The sequence below is a fragment of the Rhinoraja longicauda genome, chromosome 7, assembly GCF_053455715.1.
Source record: "Rhinoraja longicauda isolate Sanriku21f chromosome 7, sRhiLon1.1, whole genome shotgun sequence".
NCBI classification, from domain to species: Eukaryota; Metazoa; Chordata; class Chondrichthyes; order Rajiformes; family Arhynchobatidae; genus Rhinoraja; species Rhinoraja longicauda.
Window position 1 is genome coordinate 36,713,991 of NC_135959.1, and position 24,590 is coordinate 36,738,580.

The 24,590-nt window shown below is 40.4% G+C and overlaps 1 pseudogene; it reads left to right on the plus strand.

Annotated features, from left to right (window-relative positions):
- The first annotated feature begins 13,997 nt into the window (after positions 1-13,997).
- On the plus strand, positions 13,998-14,272 carry LOC144595510 (large ribosomal subunit protein eL43 pseudogene; annotated as a pseudogene).
- The last annotated feature ends 10,318 nt before the right edge of the window (positions 14,273-24,590 follow it).

A 24,590-nucleotide genomic window follows, 5' to 3' on the forward strand; every position in this document is an offset into this window, starting at 1 on the left:
GCTGGAGAAAGCACAATAAACTCAAACCACTTACCAATATTTCTCTTTTTACTAATGGTCAGCAACCCCATTCTTACGGATAGGGCTCGATTAAGCATATTGAAGGGAGAGCAAATTATGCCCTGTTTTCATTTCATTAATGTTTCCATGCCACCGTACAAAATCCTTCCTAACCATCAAATTACAATTGACACAGTTTCAACTGCACATTCTGCTCGCGTTATTGTGTTTTTGTTTGTACTGTTGTACTGGTAATGATCCAGCCTGTTACGAGTTTCATTGTTAGCGTGTATTGTTTCTAATAACTGCCATTAGTCTGTGCAGCTCTTGCCGCACTGCCCGTGGTGATTTTTCTTCAATGCACAGCTGAAGAGGCTCTTTCTCCAAGGTGAAGCTGATTACCAGAGCTGGAGACCACAGGCAGCACAAAGTAAGGCCTCCAGCGAATGACCATCCTGATGGTTTGTAGACGGTGAAGATGATGATGATAAAACTGTTTGCTATTGATTTTATAATGTGCTTGATCACATTGCAAGCTAGCTGGTGGTTCTATGGGGAAACACCAGCTAGTTGTAATGCCGTCATTGTATTCTGAGCTTCTCTGCCTGTGCACTTCAGATGCAAGTGCATCTGAACCCATGGACCACTCCTGACTCATCACTACATATTTTTAATCACATAGTCATAGACTTTGCAGCATAGAAACAGGCCCTTCAGCCAAATTTGTCTTTGCTGACCACGTCTCCTAACTGATCTAATCCCACGCCTATACCTGGTCTATATCCCTACAGACCTTTCCTATTCATGTCCCCGTCCAAGAGTCTTTTAGTTGTCGCTTCCACCACTCTCTCTAGCAGCTCATTCCATATGCTCACAAAACTTCGATCTTTCTTTCCTCATATTATACCTATGCCCACTAGTTTCAGACTTCCCTCCTATGTGAAAATGACTGTGCCACTCACCTTATCTATGTCTCTAATGATTTTGTATACTTTTCAATGTTTAGCCCTTTGCCTCTTATGGAAAAACATCCCAGCCTATCCAGTTCTGCTTGTATCTCAAACTCATCTTGTCCATTGTTTTTTTTTGCAGTCTTTCCACCTGCATCCTATGTGACCTGCCATATCCAGCACCATAAGCAAGATGCAGCGCACTGCAAATAGCAATTAGCCCATCAGTTATGGAAAGTAATGCAACATGAACATGGACAACTATGATGGTGAATTAAGCAAGGATTAAACCCTTTTTACCCAACACATCAGAGTTTGCTGATATAGATTGTCTCTGATTATGCAATGCCTTACTTTGAAGGTTCGTATCCTTGATTACAAATCCTTCCAGGGTCTTGCCACTCCCTATGTCTGGTCCTAGAAACCTCTGTGATCCATTAATGGTGACCATACTTCCATAAGTGAGGACAAAAACTAAAGACTTCTCTTCCCTAAAGATTAAATCTTTTCCACGTCACTCTTTCTTCTTTTGGAGGCAAAACAAAACCTTTGTTTTACACCGAGTTTCTAATCATCTGGTTTAATATCTCTTTATTTGGCTCTCTGTCTATTTTATCTGATTTTAGTTTACTGAAACAAGACCTTTCTTGGCATTGGTGCAGGGGGTAGAGAAATATCATTTACATGAAATTATGCATTCAGAGTAATTATTTTGTAACTTTTTCTACTTGACAAATTCCTCTGGAGTGTGGTTTGTTCAGGTTACACTTAGCTGACTCTGTATATCATAACTATACCACAAGGCTTTACAGAAAATATTGTGTCGTTGCCAATCTTTAATTTTACAGAGCTAATATTTAGATATGTGTCCATTTATTCATTAGAAAATTACAGATGGAGAAAATAATCACATTTTTAACAGTCGTGTATATGAATCGTGTACATGCATTAAACACAATGGTAAAATGTAATCCATTGTTATAAAATATTGCTAACAGGCTGCAATAAATTATAGATGCAGGCTGGAGAATAATAAAATGAAACAATACCAATAGATAACTTGACATTGCCATGTGTGACTTTCCTTTGCTCTTTCCTAATGATATCTATGGGGTGTTCCATACCAAGACATCCAAGATGTCCTAATTCTTTAGGAAAATGGTGAGTCCCTCACTTGTGTCCCCTTGGTATCCTGCAGCTCTGCCCTTGCTCCTTCTCCCTCTAGTCGTAACAGAGACAGAGTCCCCTAGTCCTTACCTTTCATCCCATCACTCCATAAAACTCCAAAATTTTTGCCACCTCCAACGCTAGTCACATCTTCCCATCTCCACCGCTTTCCACCTTCCGCAGAGACCATTCCATCCGCAACTCCCTGGTTAACTCATTCCTTCCCACCCAAACCACCCCCTCTCAGGTACCTTCCCCTGCAACCTCAGGAGATGCAACACCTTTCCCTATACCTCCTCCCTTGACTCTGTCCAGGGACCCAGACAATCCTTTCAGGTTAGGCAGGGGTTCACTTGCACCTCCTCCAACCTCGTCTACTGTATCTGTTGTTCAAGATGTGGACTTGTATATCGGCGAGACCAAACGTAGACTGGGCGATCGTTTCGATGAACACCTTCAAACAGTCTGCCTGAACTTGCTTGATCTACCGGTTGTTAAATACTTTAACTCTCCTTCCCATTCCCACACTGTCAGAGTGAGGCTTAATGCAAATTGGAGGAACAGCAACTCATATTTCACTTGGGCAGCTCACAACCCAGTGGTATGAATATTGAAGGTAAACACAAAATGCTGGAGTAACTTAGCGGGACAGGCAGCATCTCTGGAGAGAAGGAATGAGTGACGTTTCGGGTCGAGACCCTTCTTCAGACTGATGTCGGGAGTGGGCGGGACAGAGATAGAATGTGGTCGGAGATAGTAAGACATGTGGGAGAACTGGGAAGGAGGAGGGGATGGAGAGAGAGTAAAAGCAAGGACTATCTGAAGTTAGAGAAGTCAATGTTCATACCACTGGGGTGGAAACTACCCAAGCAAAATATGAGGTGCTTTTCCTCCAATTTGCGCTGAGCCTCAGTCTGACAATGGAGGAGGCCTAAGAAAGAAAGGTCAGTTGGGAATGGGAGGGGGAGTTAAAGTGCTGAGCAACCGGAAGATCAGGTAGGTTAAGGCGGACTGAGTGGAGGTGTTCAGCGAAATGATCGCCGAGCCTGCGCTTGGTCTCGCCGATGTTCAGAAGTTGACACCTGGAACAGTGGATATAGTAGATGAGGTTGGAGGAGGTGCAAGTGAACCTCTGCCTCACCTGAAAAGACTGTTTGGGTCCTTGGATGGAGTCGAGGGGGGAAGTAAAGAGACAGGTGTTGCATCTCCTGTGGTTGCAGGTGAAAGTACCTGGGGAGGGGGTGGTAGGGGTGGGAAGGGACGAGTTGACCAGGGAGTTGCGGAGGGAACGATTTTTACGGAAAGCAGAAAGGGGTGGAGATGGGAGCATGTGGCCAGTAGTGGGATCCCATTGGAGGTGGCGAATGTGTTGGAGGATTATATGATGTATGTGACGGTTGATGGGGTGTAAGGTGAGGACAAAGGGTACTCTGTCCTTGTTGTGAATGGGGGGAGGGGGAGCAAGAGCGGAGTTGTGGGATATTGTGGTGTATTATGATAAGAATCGACGAGGGAGACGGGTTAGCATACAACATATGGCCGCTTTACTTCAACACCACCAGAGAGGTAATACAGGTATCCCACAATGCTTTATACCCGGAACTACGGCAAGGCTCAGCTGCCAAAACACAAAAACTCAAATGGTAAATACACCACATTACCCCCTTTTTAAAATGAAGGTAATCATAAATAACTGAAATTAGCAAGTGCCTTATTACTGACAATAACCATTCTCAAAGTTACTACTATGCAAAGTTACTTGTTATCACTAGAGACCCTCTTGTAGTTTTAACATGTCTCAGTCCATCTGTGTGTTCATATTAACATATATAACAACTACAGCATGGAAACAGGCCTGTCCGGCGCTACCAGTCCACGCCGACCATTTTCCCTGACCTAGTCTCATCTACCTGCACTCAGACCATAACCCTCTAATCCCCTTATCCATATACCTATCCAATTTACTCTTAAATAATAAAATCGAGCCAGCCTCCACCACTTCCACCGGAAGCCCATTCCATACAGCCACAACCCTCTGAGTAAAGAAGTTCCCCCTCATGTTACCCCTAAACCTTTGTCCCTCAATTCTGAAACTATGTCCCCTTGTTGGAATCTTCCCCACTCTCAAAGGGAAAAGCCTACCCACGTCAACTCTGTCCGTCCCTCTCAAAATTTTAGAAACCTCTATCAAGTCCCCCCTCAACCTTCTACGCTCCAAAGAATAAAGACCCAACCTGTTCAACCTCTCTCTGTAGCCTAAGTGCTGAAACCCAGGCAACATTCTAGTAAATCTCCTCTGTACCCTCTCCATTTTGTCGACATCCTTCCTATAATTTGGCGACCAGAACTGCACACCATACTCCAGATTCGGCCTCACCAATGCCCTGTACAATTTTAACATTACATCCCAACTTCTATACTCGATGCTCTGATTTATAAAGGCAAGCATACCAAACGCCTTCTTCACCACCCTATCCACATGAGATTCCACCTTCAGGGAACAATGCACAGTTATTCCCAGATCCCTCTGTTCCACTGCATTCCTCAATTCCCTACCATTTACCCTGTACGTCCTATTTTGATTTGTCCTACCAAAATGCAGCACCTCACACTTATCAGCATTAAACTCCATCTGCCATCTTTCAGCCCACCCTTCCAAAAGGCCCAAGTCTCTCTGTAGACTTTGAAAATCTACCTCACTATCAACTACTCCACCTATCTTAGTATCATCTGCATATTTACTAATCCAATTTGCCACACCATCATCCAGATCATTAATGTAAATGACAAACAACAGTGGACCCAACACAGATCCTTGGGGCACTCCACTAGACACTGGCCTCCAACCTGACATACAATTGTCAACCGTTACCCTCTGGTATCTCCCATTCAGCCATTGTTGAATCCATCTTGCAACCTCACTATTAATACCCAACGATTTAACCTTCTTAATCAACCTTCCATGTGGAACCTTGTCAAATGCCTTACTAAAGTCCATATAGACAACATCCACAGCCTTGCCCTTATCAATTTCCCTGGTAACCTCTTCAAAAAATTCAAGAAGATTAGTCAAACATGACCTTCCAGGCACAAATCCATGTTGACTGTTTCTAATCAGGCCTTGATTATCCAAATAATTATATATATTGTCCCTAAGTATCTTTTCCATTAATTTTCCCACCACAGACGTCAAACTAATAGGTCTATAATTGCTAGGTTTACTTTTAGAACCTTTTTTAAACAATTTTATCCCTCACTATCCTTTTGCTATTGACATATCTGTAGAACCCCTTGGGGTTTACTTTTACATTACTTGCCAAAGCAGCCTCATATCTTTTTTTCGCTTTTCTAATTTCCTTTTTAAGATTCCTTTTACATTCTTTATATTCCTCAAGAACCTCATTTACTCCCTGCCGCTTATATTTATTGTATATCTCCCTCTTTTTCCGAACCAAGTGTCCAATTTCCCTGGAAAACCACGGCTCTTTCAAATTATTATTCTTTCCTTTCCACCGAACATGAAAACAACTTAAACAACTAAACAGTCCTTCATGCCGAACATTTCCTTTTTTTTTTTTTAATGAAGCTTAAGGGACATAGCGGTCTGGAGGCTTCCTGACCCTTGATGATCGGCGTGGACTCAGCGGCGCAGCAGCTGCAGCTGTACTGTCCACAGTCCCTGGCTCGCTGCATGATGACATGTCCTCCGGCTGTGCGGGTTGTCTCGGTGCAGAAGTGTCAGTGGTTGAGTTTTCAGTGTCCTGATCCAGTCCATCTCCCATGACTCTGAATCTCAGCTGATCTCCATGTCTCCTGTAGGTGATGTCGGTGTCTCCTCCTTATACTTTGTAAGACACCGGTCCTGTTTGATCCACTATGACTCCAGGAATCCATTTGCGTCCTCCCCCAGCCGTATTGTATAAATACACTGGGTCAGCCACTGAGAAACACCTGTCTGCTGCACGGAGGTCATGGTGAAACTTCTGCTTGTACTGTTTTTTACGAACAGCGGCTGCTGTGTCCGGACGGATGAAATCCCGACGGGTGCGCACGTGTCTGTTCAGAAACAGGTCAGCGGGTGACTGACCAGTAGTGCAGTTTGGTGTGGTGCGATACTGCACCAAAAAGAGGGAGACCCTGTCCTCCACATCCATTGCGGTGTGTGTCAACTTTTTCATCCCATCCTTGTCGCCAACTTTAACTGTGGTGTATTATGATAAGAATCGACGAGTGAGACAGGTTAGCATACAACATATGGCCGCTTTACTTCAACACCACCAGAGAGGTAATACAGGTATCCCACAATGCTTTATACCCGGAACTACGGCAAGGCTCAGCTGCCAAAACACAAAAACTCAAATGGTAAATACACCACATTTATGAATATTGATTTCTCTAACTTTGTAACCCTGGCATTCCCTCTCTTTCGATCCCTCCCCCACCCAATTCTCACCAGCTTCTTGTTTTCACCCAACAACAGCTAACAATGGCCAGTTCCCTTTATCATCGTCACTTTTTAAAATATCTTTTATTCATTATTCTTTATCTCTCCATATCATCGTCTATACCTCTCTTTCCCCTTTTCCCTAACTAGTCTGAAGAAGGGTCTCGACCCAAAATGTCACCCATTCCTTCTCTCTGGAGATATGTCAGTCCTGCTGAGTTATACCAGCTTTTTGTGTCTATGCATTAGTGTTCCTTCACAACTCAATGTCTCAGTGGACGTTGCAGAATACCTCACAAGTCTTCAGGTTGCAAACAGAAGAAAGTAATCAGTGCAGCATGATGAGGAGCATAAAACAGGGGAATGTATTAGCTTTTCACCATGGCGAGATATTCGGCCAAACAGAAATCACATTGTGGCAATTGCCACACTGTTTCTCAGTGGTTTCTTTGGTTTTGAAATATCAATAGTTTCCATAAAGAATGCAACATCCATAAGCATATTAAGTAAAGTATTTGCTTAAATCAAGCACTCTGCAATCACATTAGTTCACATCAGTTTTTAACAAAACGTCATGTTCTCCAGGGATGCTGCCTGACCTGTTGATTTACTTCAGCACTTTGTGTCCTTTCGTGTACTTCAGTTACAACACTGAATATTCTGAACAGTGGACAGCTTGTGACTACTGGTACAGCATTATTGGTCATTGATTGGGAGATTAATTGGTTACAATAAATTCTCATGGTGTAGAGTTTCAGGAAAATCTATGTGGAGCTGGTTGGCTAGTAAGAGAGAGTTGGATACCAGGGAATCAAGGAGAGAATGGAATTGGTCTGACAGTTTATGTGGACGCTTGGGCTGAATGACTTCCTTTCATGTCATAATAACATCTGACAAATAAGAATAATATTTCTTGAATGCCTGTACAACTAAATTGTTTGTAAATTCACCCTTTCAAAAATCATATGTACATCCTATTTTTTTTCAGTTACTGCAAAGTCTCTTCATTATTAAATAATTCTTCTCTCAACTTATGGTCCAAATGATATCCTTTTCTTACTATGTTTATTTTGTAGTGTTGAAGTACAAAGACATCCTGTGCTCTGTTTTCCATTTGTGTGGACATGTTTTGATCCAGGGGACTCGTGTGGTGTGCATGTTTGTGACACTAACTGTATCAAAGGATTAAAATCTCAACACGGATATAGGTTAAATGTCAATCTTGTTCAAAGATTTGTGTAGAAAGTAGATTACTTTAATCCAAAGCTGTTGGAAATTATTGAAAGGTATAAATTTGGATGGGAAATCAAAACCCAGGTAGGACAATGATTGAATACATTATTTCAACATTTACCTTATTTCTGTACTGCTATTTTAGCAGATTTTCTGATTATGCTTGTATGTTAGATTTACACGTGTACTAATGAATGAAGAATTTTCATCCAAACTTACTGAGCATGTAAAACCTGACATTAAAATGTGTCCTTAATATTGTGGGCTTGGTGAAAATGCCAACTAAGAATGCAGGAGAATTTCATTCACAACGGATTGGTTTAGCTGCAGTCCACAGTTGGAGGCAATAGTGTATTCCAAGTTTAGTTTAGTTTAGAGATACAGTGCATAAACAGGGCCTTCGGCCCACCGAGTCCACACCGACCAGCATATCCCTCACATTAACACTACCCGACACACACACTAGGGACAATTTTACATTTACACCAAGCCAATTAACCTACAAACCTGTACGTCTTTGGAGTGTGGGATGAAACCGAAGATCTCAGTGAGAACCCACGCAGGTCATGGGGAGAACGTACAAACTCCGTACAGACAAGCGCCCGTGGTCAGGAACGAACCCGGGTCAGTCGCTGTGAGTGCTGCGCTACCATACCACCTGTACCTGTGAAACCAAGCCAAATAGGACTGGTGACTCCAGTTCAGTCAGATTTGTTCATTGTAATGGTCATTACTTATCAATCAAGTAGGTGGCTGACTTAGTTTGTAAGGTCATCTACTCTTTCTGCAGCTTACACAAGACCTCACTGTGCTCCTAATGCATGTTCTCAAGGTTCTTAACATCATTCTGAATGTTCCTTCTCCACTTCAAACAGTGAAGCACCAGAGATTCCAAAACTCAATGGGGAAGTTCCATTGTTTCAAGGAGGCTTTGGGCACATCCTTGAATATTTTCATTTGTTTTGCTAATCTCTTCCCATGACAGAGCTTGTAACAAAGTGTATGTTATAAAGTCTGGATTGGGGTATGCAAACTATATGGCCTACACTACATTGCTCTCTGAATGTAGGTAGATTTCAATGGTGGAGATTTTGCCTTGGGAGAGAAAACTGAAGTTGGTTTATTTGTCTGTCCAGTGAATTTGGAGACAGAATTGATTGTATTTTTCCAATGTTTGGGGATGCTGGACGCAGCTAGTCCAGATCCCAGAAGCATATAAGAGGGCCCAGTAGTCCATGAGTTTTGTTCCAGATCTGAATTCTATGAACTTCAAATACCCTTTTATGAAGGTGGTGACGAACATTGATATCTGGCTTTTATGTCGAAGGTAGACACAAAATGCTGGAGTAACTCAGCGGGTCAGGCAGCATCTCTTGAGGTATGCAGAACAAGGTATACTTACTTGGTAACAATGTAATATTGGCTTGAGTACTTCATGCATTGTGAAAGATTAAATATTAAAGACTCAATGAGCTATAGGTTAAATGTGTGACCTTAGATATAAATAAAGATCTCTTTTTATGCTATACTTTAATACATTTCTGCTTTTGCAAATCTATTTTTATTTCTTCTTTATTTTTACATTATACATTATTTTGTCTCCATATTTTCCTTAGTATTCTATATTTGACAATTTGATGAGTGAAAATTAGTCGTTTGTAGCTGTTTATAATTCAGTGCGAGTGGAAATCTCACAGCGGCCATAAGGATAGTCAGCAAAGAAATAAATATATACTATCAACGCAATTTGTTGTCTGATTTTCAGTTATGTCCTTAGCAACCAATGAACCATCCTCTCTGGGGTAACTGATTTGTTTACTTTATATTTGCATCAAAGAACATCTGACAAGTATAAGCCCACGAGGTCTGTGCTGAACATGATGACAAATTAAAATCATTTCTTCTGATGGTATGTGATCCACAGAAACATAGAAACATAGGAAACAGGTGCAGGAGGAGGCCATTTGGCCCTTTGAGCCAGCACTGCCATTCATTGTGATCCTGGCTGATCAGCCACAATCAGTAACCTGTGCCTGCCTTCTCCCCATATCCCTTGATTGTTTGATTTATCCCTCAGGTTCCTGCAACTTCATGTGCCTATCTAAAAACCTCTTAAATGTGCACCACTTAGAATATTCCCCTGAATGTTCCACCACCACTTCTGGCAGTGTTCCAGGCATCACGATTCCATGTAAAAAAAAACTTGTTCTGCATATCTTTAAATTTTCCCTATAATACCTTAAAGTTATTCCCTGTGGTATTTGACATTGCCATCTTGGAAAACTGGTTCTGTTTACCGAATGTCTGCCTCTCATAATTTTATAAATTACTAACAGGTCTGCCCTCAGCCTCCAATGCTCCCAGGAAATTAATACAATTTGTCCAAACTCTACCTATAGCTAATGCCATCCAATCCAGGCCCTCCCCCTATAGCTAATGTTCTCTAATCCAGATATCATCCTCGTTAACGTCTTTTGCACCCCGTCCACATCCTTCCAGTAACGGGGCAACCAGAACTATGTTCAATACTCCTAATGCAGCCTAACTGAGGTTTTTATACATTTGTAACATGACTTCCTCATTCTTAACCTCAATGCTCTAACTGCTAATGGAAAGCATAGCATACACCTTCTTCATCACTCTATCTACTTGCGTTGCCACTTTGAGCGAGCGATGGACCTGGACCCCAAGATCCCTCTGAACATTATTGCTGTTGAGGTTCTTTCCATTAAATGGCTACTTTCCCCTTGCATTTGACTTCCCAAAGTGCTCATATTTGATTAGAAATAATATAAATACAAATTATACATAAATTATGTGGGTATCACCAGTGTTGAAATTGTACATCCTTCCTGTTACTGCAGGGATTTCCTCCAATTCCATACAGTTTCCTTCTACATCCCAAAGGCTTGCAGGTTTGCATGTTAACCAGCCTTTGTAAAATTGCCCTTTGGGTGTAGGGAGTAGATGCAAAAGTGGAATAACTTTGAACTAGTGGGAACAGGTGATCAATGGACGGAGTGGATTCAGTGGGCCAAAGAGCCTGTTTCTATGTTTCCCGTATCTATCAATCAATAAATCAATCTAATATACATAAATTACATGTAAATTCTACAAGACGACGAAAGAGAAAAAGTGCAGTCAGTCGTCTTCCAATGTTGAGGCAGGATTGGAATTGTGCAAGTCAGTTCAAGTGTCTGATAGTTGTAGAAAGATAGTTGTTCCTGAACCATCAGATGTGTGAATTCAGTCTTCTGCAGCTGATGCCCAATAGTAGATATGAGAAGAGGGTATGAACTGAATGGTGGTGATCCTTGTAGATAAATCCAATTGTATAATTGAATTTGGATTCATCTGAAGCATGTGATGTCTTCATTTCATTGGGTGTCATCTGCCATTTGTGGCTTCTAATGGTAATTTGGGTCAGTGTTGGGTCCTAAACTCTTCATCATCTACATCAATGATATATGTAAATTATCAAAAATATTGAAATTCATCCTATTTGCTGATGACACTAACATTCTTGGTTCTGGTGAAAATTTACAGCAACTTTTGGACAGTATCACCTCAGAATTTTGCAAAATTAAAAAATGGTTTGACATTAACAAATTATCACTAAACTTGAGCAAAACAAAAATTATGATATTTGGGAACAGTAAAATAAACAATCAAGCACAGGTACAGATAGAGGGTGTTAACATAGAAAGAGTAAATGAAACTAAATTCCTTGGGGTGATAATAGATGAAAAAATTTGCTGGAAATTTCACATTAAACATATCCACAGTAAAGTATCTAGAAGCATTTCAGTTCTGGCCAAAGCAAAACATTTCCTAGATAACAAATCACTTCGCATTCTGTTCTGTTCACTAGTTTCACCTTATTTAAGTTACTATATAGAGGTGTGGGCAAGTTCACTACAACCACTATTCATACTGCAAAAATGAGCCATTAGAATAATTCATAATGTCGGTTTTTGTGAACACACCAACTCATTATTTATAAAGTCTAAAATAATCAAATTTTATGACATTGTGGAATATCAAACAGCTCAATTCATGTACAAAGTGAGAAACAATTTGCTACCAAGTAACTTACAGGAAATGTTTTATGAAAGAGAGGGGGGTATAATTTAAGGGGAACATTAAATTTCAAGATTCGCAATACTCGAACAACAATGAAAAGATTTTCTATATCAATCAGTGGAGTAAAGCTATGGAACAGAATGAATGCGGAATTTAAACAATGTTCAAACATCATCCAGTTTAAAAACAAATATAAACACATGATTTTTTCTAGGTACAGTGAGGAGGGGGATTAACAGTCACCAGGGGTCTACATATAATAACACATCATTATTTAAATAAGTATATCTATATGAACATATAAGGGTGTATGAGTATTTTTGTATTAATATCTGACTTATTATACGGGTGGGTGACTATATTTATATTTATATTTTGTATGTAAATGGTCGGGTATATGTATATATATGATTGGCCTAATGTATGTATATATATCAGATGTAATTAATATGGACATTATTGTGTAAATAGGTATATTCATATGATTGTAGGGGTGAGTGAGTATATATGTAGTTATATATGTATTTTAGGTATTAGTTATTATAGATAATACTTGATAAATATTGATTAGAGAATGGGGGTAGGATTAAATAAGTTCACACTTCTTCCTACTCCTTTTCGCACATGTAAAGACGTTAAGTAATGGATGAAATTCTTTGTATTTCTTCTGTTTTTTTTGGTTTATTTTGTTTTTTAATTGATGTCTTTTAACATGTACGAAATAAAATAAAATGAAAAAATATAAAATAATTATTATTAATCAGCAAACCAAAATTGCTATGCATTTAAAACATATTTTCTGAGAGGAAATGTTTTGCAAACTATGTTTTTATAACCTTACATGCAGTGCATTTTACAGCATCATAGATAGACAGATCATAGAATCCCCTTTTCAGTCCATGGAGTCTGTGGCCATCTTTACATTAATCCTATTACAAGTCATTTTTTTTTCCCCACATTCCCATCAACTCCCCTAGATTTTACCGTGCGTCTTGGGGCAATTTACAGAGGCCAATTGCTAATCAGGGTGGATCGCACATTGCAGGATACCCAGCTCAAAAATGCTGCTTTAATCACAAGTGTTAACGCAACACACTTAACGTTGTTGGCTAAAGTATAGCCCAAGAGTGTAACTTAAAGAATTGTTCATTAGATGCTCTCTTGTTGGAAATTCCATTGCCTGACCCTTGACACAAATCTTTCCTGCAAATGAAATAAAATTAAAAATCACAGATGCTGTACATCTAAAATAAAAACTTAAAATGCTGGAAATACTCAGCAGATTAGGCCGCATCTGTGGGAAGAGAAACAGTTAATGTTTCAGATTAAAGACAAGGCTCTGTTTCTCTTCCCATAGATGTATCCTGACCTGCTCAGTATTTCCAAGATTTTCTTTTTGTTTTATATTCCCTATGACCTAGCCATGCTTGAATGTTGTTTTGATCATGGTGATGCAGTATGGAAACTAGCCCATTACTTGCCTTGTAAACATGGACCATCAGGTACGTATGTATCTCTACAACTTCCATTTTCCAGAAGTTAAGCCACAGCCTACTATGCAATTGCATCTCAAAGGACATCCTAACACCTTTAAATATTTGAGTTTCCCTCTTGCCGGAATTTCCATATCAGGCAACATCCTGGTGAAGTCCCTCTGTAGCCTTCCGAGTGCAATCATATCGTTCCTACAGTGCAGATCTTGTTACATGTGGGCTTGGATTTCTGCATTTCTTGCAGTATCGTGAATGGAATTAAACATTGTGCAATTATCAGCAAATATTTTTACCTTGCCTTATTTAGAAGACAGGTTTTTAATACAGGAACTGAAGATTGTTAGGCCTTGGAGACTGCCCTGCGGGACTCCTGCAGCAGTGCTCTAGAGCAGTAGTCTCCAAACTGTGGCCCGCGGGCCACATCCGGCCCGCCACGAGATTTTATCTGGCCCGCAGCAAGCACGTTCCGTGCTGCGGGTTTTGTGGTAGCGTGGGAACCTTTTTTTTTAGCAGCCTATATGCATGGTGGTTTATTGTCACGTGTGCACTGCACAGTGGAATTATTTTAGCATAGATCACAACAGACACGATGAGTGGGCCAGGAGGAGAGGGGCCAGAGCCGCGACGATGGCGAAACGCACAAAGAAAGTGGGGATTGTGGGCAAGTATGGCACCAGGTACAAAGCGTCGCTCTGTAAAATGGTGAAGAAATCGAGATCAGTCAGCACGCCAATTATACCTGCTCCTTCTGTGGGAAGACCAAGATGAAGAGGCGAGCTGTTGGTATTTGGCATTGTGGATCCTGCATGAAGACTGTGGCCGGAGGAGCCTGGGCCTGCAACACCACCTCGACTGTCACGGTGAAGTCTGCCATCAGTCGCCTCCGGGAGTTGAAGGATTAGAAACACTGATGTTCACTGTGTACGTGTGTACGTCATCAAAGTAGTAAATTAAAGTTTAACAAAACGACAAAAAAAAAGTAGGAGAGGGATAATGCCTCCAGCGCTGGATGTACTGGAGCGGCTCCCAATCCAGGCGAGCCCTAAGCTGCTGCAGGGCCTCCTCCGTCGCCCTCTACTGGCACAGCCCGTCAATCGACGTCCCTCTCCTCTCTCGACCGCCCGCCTGTGTGTCCTGCGGGAAACGCCTTCTGCAGCCGACCTTGCAGGCGCTGGAGGCATTACTCCTCTCCTACTGGCACACTCATCGTGTCCATCATCACCAGCGGCTGCCTCCTCCTCGGTTCTCTGGTCTTCAGAGCTGATCTCGGCAGTTTCCAAACTTACACGTCAGGTAGGCTATCAAGTTGATGGTTTTTATGCAGCTGCCGACTTAATAATTTAAAATTTTAATGATTTCTTAGCGGAGTGCCCACCCGTGATTCACTTTGATGGTGACACACATGTGGTCACTCCGCCATTATATCATATATTTCTATACTGTCTGCATGCCCACTGGTGGTCACTGTATTTTTTTCTGTTTTATAAATAATTGTATACCTACGGTATATATATATTCCAATATTTCAAGCCTTTTTTTAAAAATTGAATATTATTTATTTGTTGCCATATAAACTTCATTAAATTTATAAAACTGACATTTTTTTATTTTTTCCTACGGCCTGCAAAAATGTGCGAAATATATAATGTGGCCCTCATGCTGAAAGGTTTGGAGACCCCTGCTCTAGAGCTTAGGCAATTGACATCTCACAACCACTATCACCTTTGTGCAACATATGATTCCAGCCAGAGATTTCCCTTGATCCTCATTGACCTCAACTTAAATCTGTTTTACGACACATTTGGCCAAATTGTGCCCCAAGGGCAATGACTGTCACCTCAGCTATGTAATTCAATTCTTTTGTTAATTTTCACACCAAGATTTCAATGTTTTTTGAAGTCAATTGGTGGCCGCAAATTCTAAACTGAACATTAGTGAGCCGGTCATTAGTGAGCAAATTCCACCGGAGACCATGTTGACAGACACTATTCAGTATTGTGCTGATGAGTGAAGTGTTGGAATTCATTCATATTCATTTAAGAGCAGCACGGTGGTGCAAATTTAGAGTTGCTACCTTACGGCGCTTGCAACGCTGGAGACCCAGGTTTGACCCGGGTTTGATGGGTGCTGTCTGTATGGAGTTTGTACGTTCTCCCCATGATCGCTTGGGTTTTCTCCAATATCTTCGGTTTCCTCCCACACTCCAAAGACCAACAGGTTTGTAGGTTATTTGGCTTGATATGTGTAAATTGGCCCTAGGGTGTACAGGATAGTGTTAATTTGCGCGGATCACTGATCGGTGCGGACTCGGTGGGCCATAAAGGCCTGTTTCTGTGCTGTATCTCCAAACTAAACTAAAGATGTATTTTTGCAGGTCTCACCAGGGTAATCTTCTACACTGTCATGTGGTCAGGTACACCTCAGCTTGGCACAAAAGCACAACTGTTTTTAATGACAAACTAGTATTGAAATAGTATTGGTAATAATGGTACTTATAATGGCATTGAAATGAAAGGAGCCTAGTTGAGCTTATAGGACTTGATATTACAATCCCTACTATAATTGGCACCTTCTTAATATCTTGTGGAGGTAGCGGTAAAGACATTGGGGTCATCAGGTGGGCACCCTCCTTCCTTGGTGTTTCGTTGATAGGCCCACGACACCTCCAGAGGGCTCAACAGCAACACCTGGCATCCCAGGTGCACTCCCCTCCGTTTTTACCCCTCTTGCAGGTCATTTTGCAGCCCAGTTGGAGTCCTTCCTCTTCAGCCACAGCCAGTTGCTGCTTCACTCGTCAGCCTCTGACAGCGAGCTGACGACTTGCCGGAAGGCCTGTCCTCGAACTCCCATTCCCTTCAGGAGTCTGGTTGTTGACATGGCTACAAACCCTCTACAACCAACCTCTACAGGGAGCACCTAGATACGCCAGCCACGTTGTTCTGCTTCGGCTGCTAAGTCTGAATACTTCTGAAAAATAAAGAAAGATAAAAAACAGCATGGCACTAATATTGAAAAGAGGAGAAAAGGTTAATTACACTATTTTAATTTGGTTCTATTGCTGTAAATTCCATTGTTAATTTTAATGAGAAAAGATTTACAACTGTGTCCTTAAGAAGTAAACCTCCTTTGTGAGGGAAAAACTACCTTTTTGCAGGTGAATTAATAGAAATAAGTTATCTGGCCAAGTACCACAGGATAAAATCAAGATGATGTTATTCAGATATTATACTGAGGATAAGGGGCCAGTGAGATGTTTGAGCTGAAGAAAGGTAATGAAAGTAAAAATAAAATCATCAGCAGGATAAGGTTTGAATGATGATTTGCAGAGGTGACTGATATGAAACAGATGTGTGGGAGGACAGAACCCTGGGGAAACTGTAAGTTAATGGAAAAAGAATCAGATGGTTCAGATAAAATGATTTGAGAGAAACAAAAATAGCTTGGTGGGAGGTCATATCATGTCAACTTGTTTTGAAGTGTCTGGTGCCAAATCAGGTCAAAACTATCCTGCTGGTATTAACTAGAAGAAAGCAGAGCTCCACGTACCCACACCCAGTGCTATTTTTTGTGACAGTATGCGCTGGTATGGCATCCCGACATTTCTAAAACATTAAATGGCATGATTGCATTTTGTAGCCACGTGACATGTATGTTTTAATCATGTTTACTGTCACCTGATGTCTATAGGCTCATAGCATCCCCCAGGCTGAAACCAGCATTGGGGCTTCTAATAGTTGAAAAGTCTTGAGACAATTTTCATTTTATTCTACCATTAAGTCTTTTCTTTTGATGAAAGGAAAATTATTGGACAATGAGTCATCGACTATTGCATGGTGAGTGATTAGGAACAAAACAAGATATAAATGCTCTTCATATTGATCCGTGTAAATGTTGGTGTGTTTCTTAGAAAATGCAGAATAATACACTATGAAATATTGCTAATGCCAAGGATAACAGCAGACGTTTCCATGTTTTGAGTTCCAGAAATCTGTGATAATGTTAACAAGATCATTAATGGAAGAAATATTTCCCCCCCAAAATATTGGTTTTATTGGAAATATATCAGAAAAATATCAGTTTCCAAGGTTGTGGATTACTGCAAATTTAACATCAAATTTGATTACTTTATGAAGTACAAATTTAAGATGCCAACTGACTCTGCACCCCGTCAGTGGTATTGACCAACAATTGAATGATTGTCCCATTTAATTGAGAGAGAAATTAATATCATTCAATGAACTATGTATTTGTCTGTTTATATTAGTCAAAGTATTTTTGGCTGAGAAGTTAATTCAATTTCTTTTTTGAACATAGATTCATGGGATTGCACAGCATGGAAATAAGCCATTCAGTCCAATTTATCCACGCTGATGAGTGTGCACCCTTCTGTATGAATCCCATTTCCAAGCATATGGTCCATTGACCTTAATAACTAAACTCATCCAGACACTTCTCAAATGCTGACAGCAATCCTGCTTCAACCATTCTCTCAAGCAGTGCATTCCAGGACATTTAATTATCAATGGAATTATATATTTTAAATTTTATAAATAGATTTAAACTTGAGCAAATATATTGAACAACAACTAGTAGGAAGTTCAGATAATAGAAAATAAAAAGTATTTGTAAGAAATTATGAAAAACTGGTTCAGAAAATATCCAAAGAGCTTAGCTGTTGCAGCAGCAAGATGATCACAGTTAATGTTTGCCCATAAAGACAAATGCAGCATCTCTTCCATTTCAGAAACTACCGTGTAATCACATTTTAAAGAGATGTGTTAAAATTCATTCAAAAGCTATTCTTTGTTAAATGAGTTGTGGTTCATATCTAGAGAGCGTTGAAAGGTAATCAAAAATATTCCATTTTTTAGGCAGATAGAAAAATCTATCAATCAGCAAAAGCAATGAGTAGAAAACTAAGCAATTTAACTCCCTAAGGCTACCACCCACGAACCAACATTAAATATAGTGCCAGCTAATAAAATCATTCCGTGTATTAGGTCTAAAAAGTCCTGTTGTTCCATCTGAGTGTAATTGCAGAGATACGGCTCCTCCAACATTTGCCATATAACAGGACAAAGTTTAAAGAGTCAATTTGAATTTATCTTCATTGTAATAATTTTAGGACTAGAACTCTGTACCCTTTCTCGTCTAAACCGATTTTATGTTACATTGAAATTTTTAAAAAGTGATGCTTACAAGTATTTGCATTTATATTGTAAAGAGGTGAAATGATTGCGAGACAAAAGCGATTGCAGATGCTGGCACAGAGGCTGGAATCTTGAGCAAAAAACACTGCTGGAAGAAGTCAATGGTTTGGAGAATGTAGTAGCAACTTCGGTCCTTCCCACTGAAGTTCTCTCCTCTTGCCACCACTTCTCGGAGGAGTGGAGTGAACGTTCTTGACGCAGACCAACAACAGAGAGATCTTCACGATGTTACAGTTTAATTAGTCGTTTATTGAAGTAGTGATACAAACATAGGTATTTCTCCCATCATGGATCTGGTAAGAATTGTATCTCACCATAGCTTCTCTGCGTCTGACCCCTCTCTGCATACCCAGATATACTCATAATTCTGGCTCCTCCCAGTCCATATATGCTCATTATGCCCATATATGTATTCATCTAATGACAAGCCCCATGCCCAAAAAATAATACAGCAGGATACAAAATAATATAATATACTAAGCCAGCTAATAAACACAAATAGCTCTTACACACTGGCCCCTAATTGTTCTGCGAATATAACAAAACCATTATTAATAAACATTAAAAGGAGCCATAAAAAAACTTCACACATAATCAAAATGAAGCATGCACTATATGTTGGCATCTAATCTATTATAGTGATTCTTCAATCTTAAAGGCCACCGGTCTTTGCTATACTCAGGTATCAGCTTCAAGCAGCAGACATATCTTCATTATCGGTCTTTCCAAGATGTTGCTCTTAGTCTGAAGTCGAACTGTGTGCACAAGACCTGTGCATTTGGTATGGTCTCCAATATTTTGCCCATTATCCAGGATCTTCTTCAATCTTCTTCTCTTCCAGATTAAGAAGCAGTCTGCTGTTAGACTTTGAAGCTTCATCTGCAGGATTTTCCTTTGTGCCAACATATCTCCATTGTGATACCCTTACAGGGTAGCATCCTTAGCAGCATCCCTTACAAAAGAGATTGTCTTTGCAACAAATGTTTGAAAGCATTTAGTTTCATTGTTAAGCACCATTGTGATATCGGTCCAGAAGATGGATTTGTCCAGTTGAAGCTGTAATTCCATTTGCAGCATTGTGTCAACTGTGACAGCTAGGGCTGCAGCTGCAAGCTCCATTCTGGGAATCGTCATCTGTTTTAATGGTGCCACTCTGGATTTTCCCATTATGAACGCAATATGCACTTATTTGCTATCGTTTTCCAGTCTTAGATATGAAACAGTACCGTAGCCACTTTTGCACGTGTCTGAAAAGTGGTGCAGCTGTGCATATCTGATTTTACCAAAGCCTGTAGGCTTCACGCACCAGTCCACTTTAAACTCTGCAATCTTGTGAGATCTGCTAACCATCCTGTCCATCGCTGAGAAAAGGTTTGGGGTATGTCTTCATCCCAACCAAGTTTCTCCTTGCAGAGTTCCCGCATAATCAGCTTGGCTGGCAGTGTAAATGGTGCTAGAAATCCTAAAGGATCGTATGTAGAGCCGACTACAGACAAAATGCCATGTCCATTGTACGGTCGTTCCTGTACAGCAATTCTGAACTTGAACACATCTGTTTCAATGCACCAGCAAAATCCCAGTGCTCTCTCCATTGGCAGATTGTCTTTGTCCAATTCCAACTCCTTGATCTCTTTAGTTCTTTTTTCTTGAGGAATGGATGCCAGTACAGATCCACTTTGACAGCATTTGACAGCATTTGACAGCAACGGCTGTTACTGATCCACTTTGACAGCATGAATCCTCCCATTTGGCAGATGGCAGGCAGGTCATTTACCATCTGAACTGCTTCCTGTCCCGAAGACATGGATTTTAAACAATCATCCACGTAGAAGTTGTTCTTTACCATATTTGTCACCTCTTTCAGGAAAGTGAGCTTTGTTGCCCTCAGCATTTTTTCTTAATGCAAAGTTTGCACAACTTGGTGACGACATGGCTCTGAAAAGATGTACCTTCATCTAGTTTCAACAAGATCTTTCTGCACATCTCCATCAGGCCACCACAGAAATCGCAGATAGACAATATGCTTTTTCCGATACCTTGACCTATGAAACAACCGGCTCTTGTCTGAATCTGATGTGAACTCCAAAGAGTGAAATGGTTAGGTCTGGACCCTGCAGCAGTTGGCAGTTAAGTGATGTGTCTTTGAAAAATGCACCACAGTCAAAGACCACCCTTAAAGTTCCTTTCTTTGTGTGATACACCCCATGATGAGGGATGTACCAGAGTTCTCCATCACTATGATTCAACTGGTCCATTGGTATCCTTTCAGCATAACCAGTGTCAATCATTTCTGTGAGTAAAGATGTATAAAACTTCTCATTCTTGCCAAATTTGAATTTCAAGCTCTGGATGCATTGCTCTGCTATGCAATGGTTATTTGGCATGCTGGCATTTTCTTGCTTGAAAGGTAAGTCTAGACAATAGTGTCCATCTGTCATCCTTGCTGTACGATTCATACTGTCCAAAAACGTTACCTCTTTTCTGGACATTTCTTCTGCTTCCTTGCTGGTTCTTTCACTGAAATCATGATTGTATTGTTTGACCAGAAGCTCCTCTAGGTTTTCAATAGATATTCAATTGACAGCAGCAGGGCAGCCATTTCCCTCCCTGCTGTTGTGGTCACTTCTCAGGGTACCATAAATGACCCATCCCAGCAGGGTTTTCACAGCGTATGATCCATCCCCTTGGCTGTTGACCAGCTCCCAAGCTTCTAATACCTTTGAAGCATTTGTCCCAATGAGTAGGTCAATGCCAGAGTCTATATCAGGAATCTTGATATCCTTCAAGTAAGGCCATTGTTTCAGGTCTTCTTGTCTGGGAATATTTAGCTGAGAAACAGGCATGATCTTATGTGTGAACACATCAGATAGTTGAATAAAATCATCTTTATCCAGACTAGATATTTCCAAACCTGAGATAAGATGACTGGTCACAGGCTTCACTTGATTCATGGTACGCAAGAGAAATTTGGTCCTGAAATGTTCAGCCCTTCTCATCAAGCTTTCTGAGCAGAAGGTAGATGAACTTCCATGATCCAAAAATGCATATATTTGCAACACTGTACTCCCCTTGTGGCTCTTTACTTGTACTGGTACAATGGAGATGCAGGTTTCATCACCGGCCCCAATATGCCCACACATTTGAGAGGGGAGAACAGCATCACTCGCACATGGCTTTTCCTTCTGTTTTGTGTACTGTTTCTTTTCTTTGTCCTTTTGTTCAATGTGAAGTAATTCAGGATGATTTTCTTTGCACACATCACATGCCAAACGACTCTTGGAGTCTTTGCTCATGTGACCTATTTTCAAAATCCAAAAGAGACTCCCTTCTCCTTTTAGAAATCGATACTTTCTTTATACTCTTTCCTCTTGATCTGCCAACACTGCCCCAATGTGTGACCACTTTTGTTACAGAACAAACAAGAACCTTGTTGGCTTTAATTCCCTTTGTTGTCAGATTTTCTTGCACCTGTACTTCTACAGGCTTTGTATTCATTTCAAAACTGCTTCTGGTCGTTTGCGGCTTTTCTTTTGCCTTAGCAAAGGTAGGGTCTTTGACAGTTGTAATTGGCTTAGCTTCCTGGATATTCCCCAAAAGTGGATCTGATATTATCTTCACTTTTTTCTCTATGAAGTCTTCCAGGTCAGGAGATCTAGCTCAATGTCCATACTTTTCCTGTATCTTACCTGTCTTATCCCTCCACTTGTCTCTGAGCTTATAAGGCAGTTTTAGAAGGATAGTCCTCATATTGGAAGCGACATTCATTTCCTGCATATAGGCGAGATGTTTCATTGCATTACAACAACCTCTAAGGAATTGTGAGAATGCTTACAATGCTTTCACATCTTCTAATCTGAAAGCTGGCCAGGCTAATGCCTTGGTTATATAAGCAGTGGCAATCTTCTGTTCATTGCCAAAATGCTCTTCAAGCAGCTTCCATCCTCAAGATAACCCTGATCCAAAGGTAAGTGTTGACAGCTACGGACTAAGTCTCTTGCTTGACCTTTTGTATATTGCTCCAAAAAATGTAAGCGGTCACTGTTATCGTTAGTATTTCTTTCCACTCCTCCTTCAATGGCCTGATGAAAATGTCATACTGCAAAGGATCACCATCAAAAACAGGAATGTCTCTTGGTGGCAGAGTAGAAGAAAGATTTTGTTGAGCCAGAAGAACGGTGATAACATTTTGCCTCTGCATTAGGTTATACATATCACCTTGGGTTCTATCATACTGTCCAGGGGTGGTAATGCAAGCATGCTCCTGCATACCCTTTTGCTCATGAGTCTGCCTTTTGCCTTTTGCCTTTTGCCTTTGAAGAGGGTGTTGAGTTAGATGGGTTGTATCACGAGCTTTAGCAAATGGTCCCAGAGTTGTTTGTTTCAGTCTAACAACCTGTTCACAGAGGAGTGGAGTGAACGTTCTTAATGCAGACCAAAAACAGAGAGATCTTCATGACTTTACAGTTTAATTAGCGTTTATTGAAGTAGTGATACAAACAGATTAGTATTTCTCCCGTCATAGATCTGGTAAGAATTGTATCTCACCATAGCTTCTCCATGTCTGACGCCTTCCATCTCTGCATACCCAGATCTATTCATAATTCTGGCTCCTCCCAGTCCATATATGCCCATTATGCCCATATATGTATTCATCTCGCGACAAGCCCCGTGTCCAAAAATAATACAGCAGGATACAAAATAATATAATATGCTAAGGCAGCTAATAAACACACATGGCTCCTACAGGGAGCATCTGTGAAAGGAAATGGACAGACAACATTTTGGAGCAGAACCCTTCATCACTCTGGAATCCCATCCCAAAATGTTGTTTGTCCATTTCCATGGACGCCTGACCCATTGAATTACCCCAACACTGTTTTTTGTTCGAGGTAAAATTATTGTAAATTTGAAAATATTAAGTTGGAACTGATAGGGTTCAGGGAACATTCTCTTAATTGGGGAATTCAGAGGTTGTGAACATTGGGCACTGTCCGTGAACCAGCCTTTTTTTCAGATTTAATTTGTCTGTACTTCAATTTACTGAATGCCAGCGGAACAGCTGACTCTCTGTACTGGACAGGTTCCTGGCAAAGGAGAACAGGTTCTGAGTCACGAGTAGGCCTCAGGAAGCAAAATGTGAAGCCCATCTCAATAAAACGCTGAAAAGGTTTGATACCTTGTTGGATGTTAAAGGTATTTGAACTGAATACCTTTTAAATAACTGTAATTGTTGGTGACCTAAATATTTTTCAAATATGTTTAAATAATTACAATAAAAATTTAAATTGCACTAAAACATCAAACTAAATTTTTTAAATCACAAATATTTTAAAACATTACCACAAAGTTAATAATTAAAGCACTCATGAGTACTTATCTTTTCAACAGCATCAGTGACCTCACATGAGTCGCTTGTCTTTTTTTTTCACTTTTAATTTAATTTTAATTTCAAGTTTTCATGTACCTTGTTGTGCGTTATGACTGTTGGCAGAATAAAGTTCTATCGTATCGTATCGTATCGTATCGTATTAGTCCTCAATGATAGAAACCATCCATTTTCTCAGTGAGTTATTGCCCTGCAGCTACGCTCCATGCAGCAGACATTCAAATGCATGGCTTGTAATCTCCAGTCTGTTGCAGACGTATAAGGTATGATGAGATATAAACATCTGATAGATGATGGTTCTCCAAGAATAATCAGCACAAATAGATGCATTGTCTGAAAATTAGAACCAGGACTCTCAGGAATGAATTCATAAGCACTTCCACATGGTGCAGTTGGAAGAAATTTTGGATATTACAATTGTAGCAGTTAAAGGTTCATAGGTTCAAAGGCCAGTTTATTGTCACATGTACCAATTACGGTACAGTGAAACTCAAATTACCATACAGCCATACTAAAAAAAAGGCAACAAGATGCACAACCACATAAAAGTTAACATAAACATCCACCACAGTGGATTCCCCACATTTCTCACTGTGATGGAAGCCAATAAAGTCCAATCTTCTT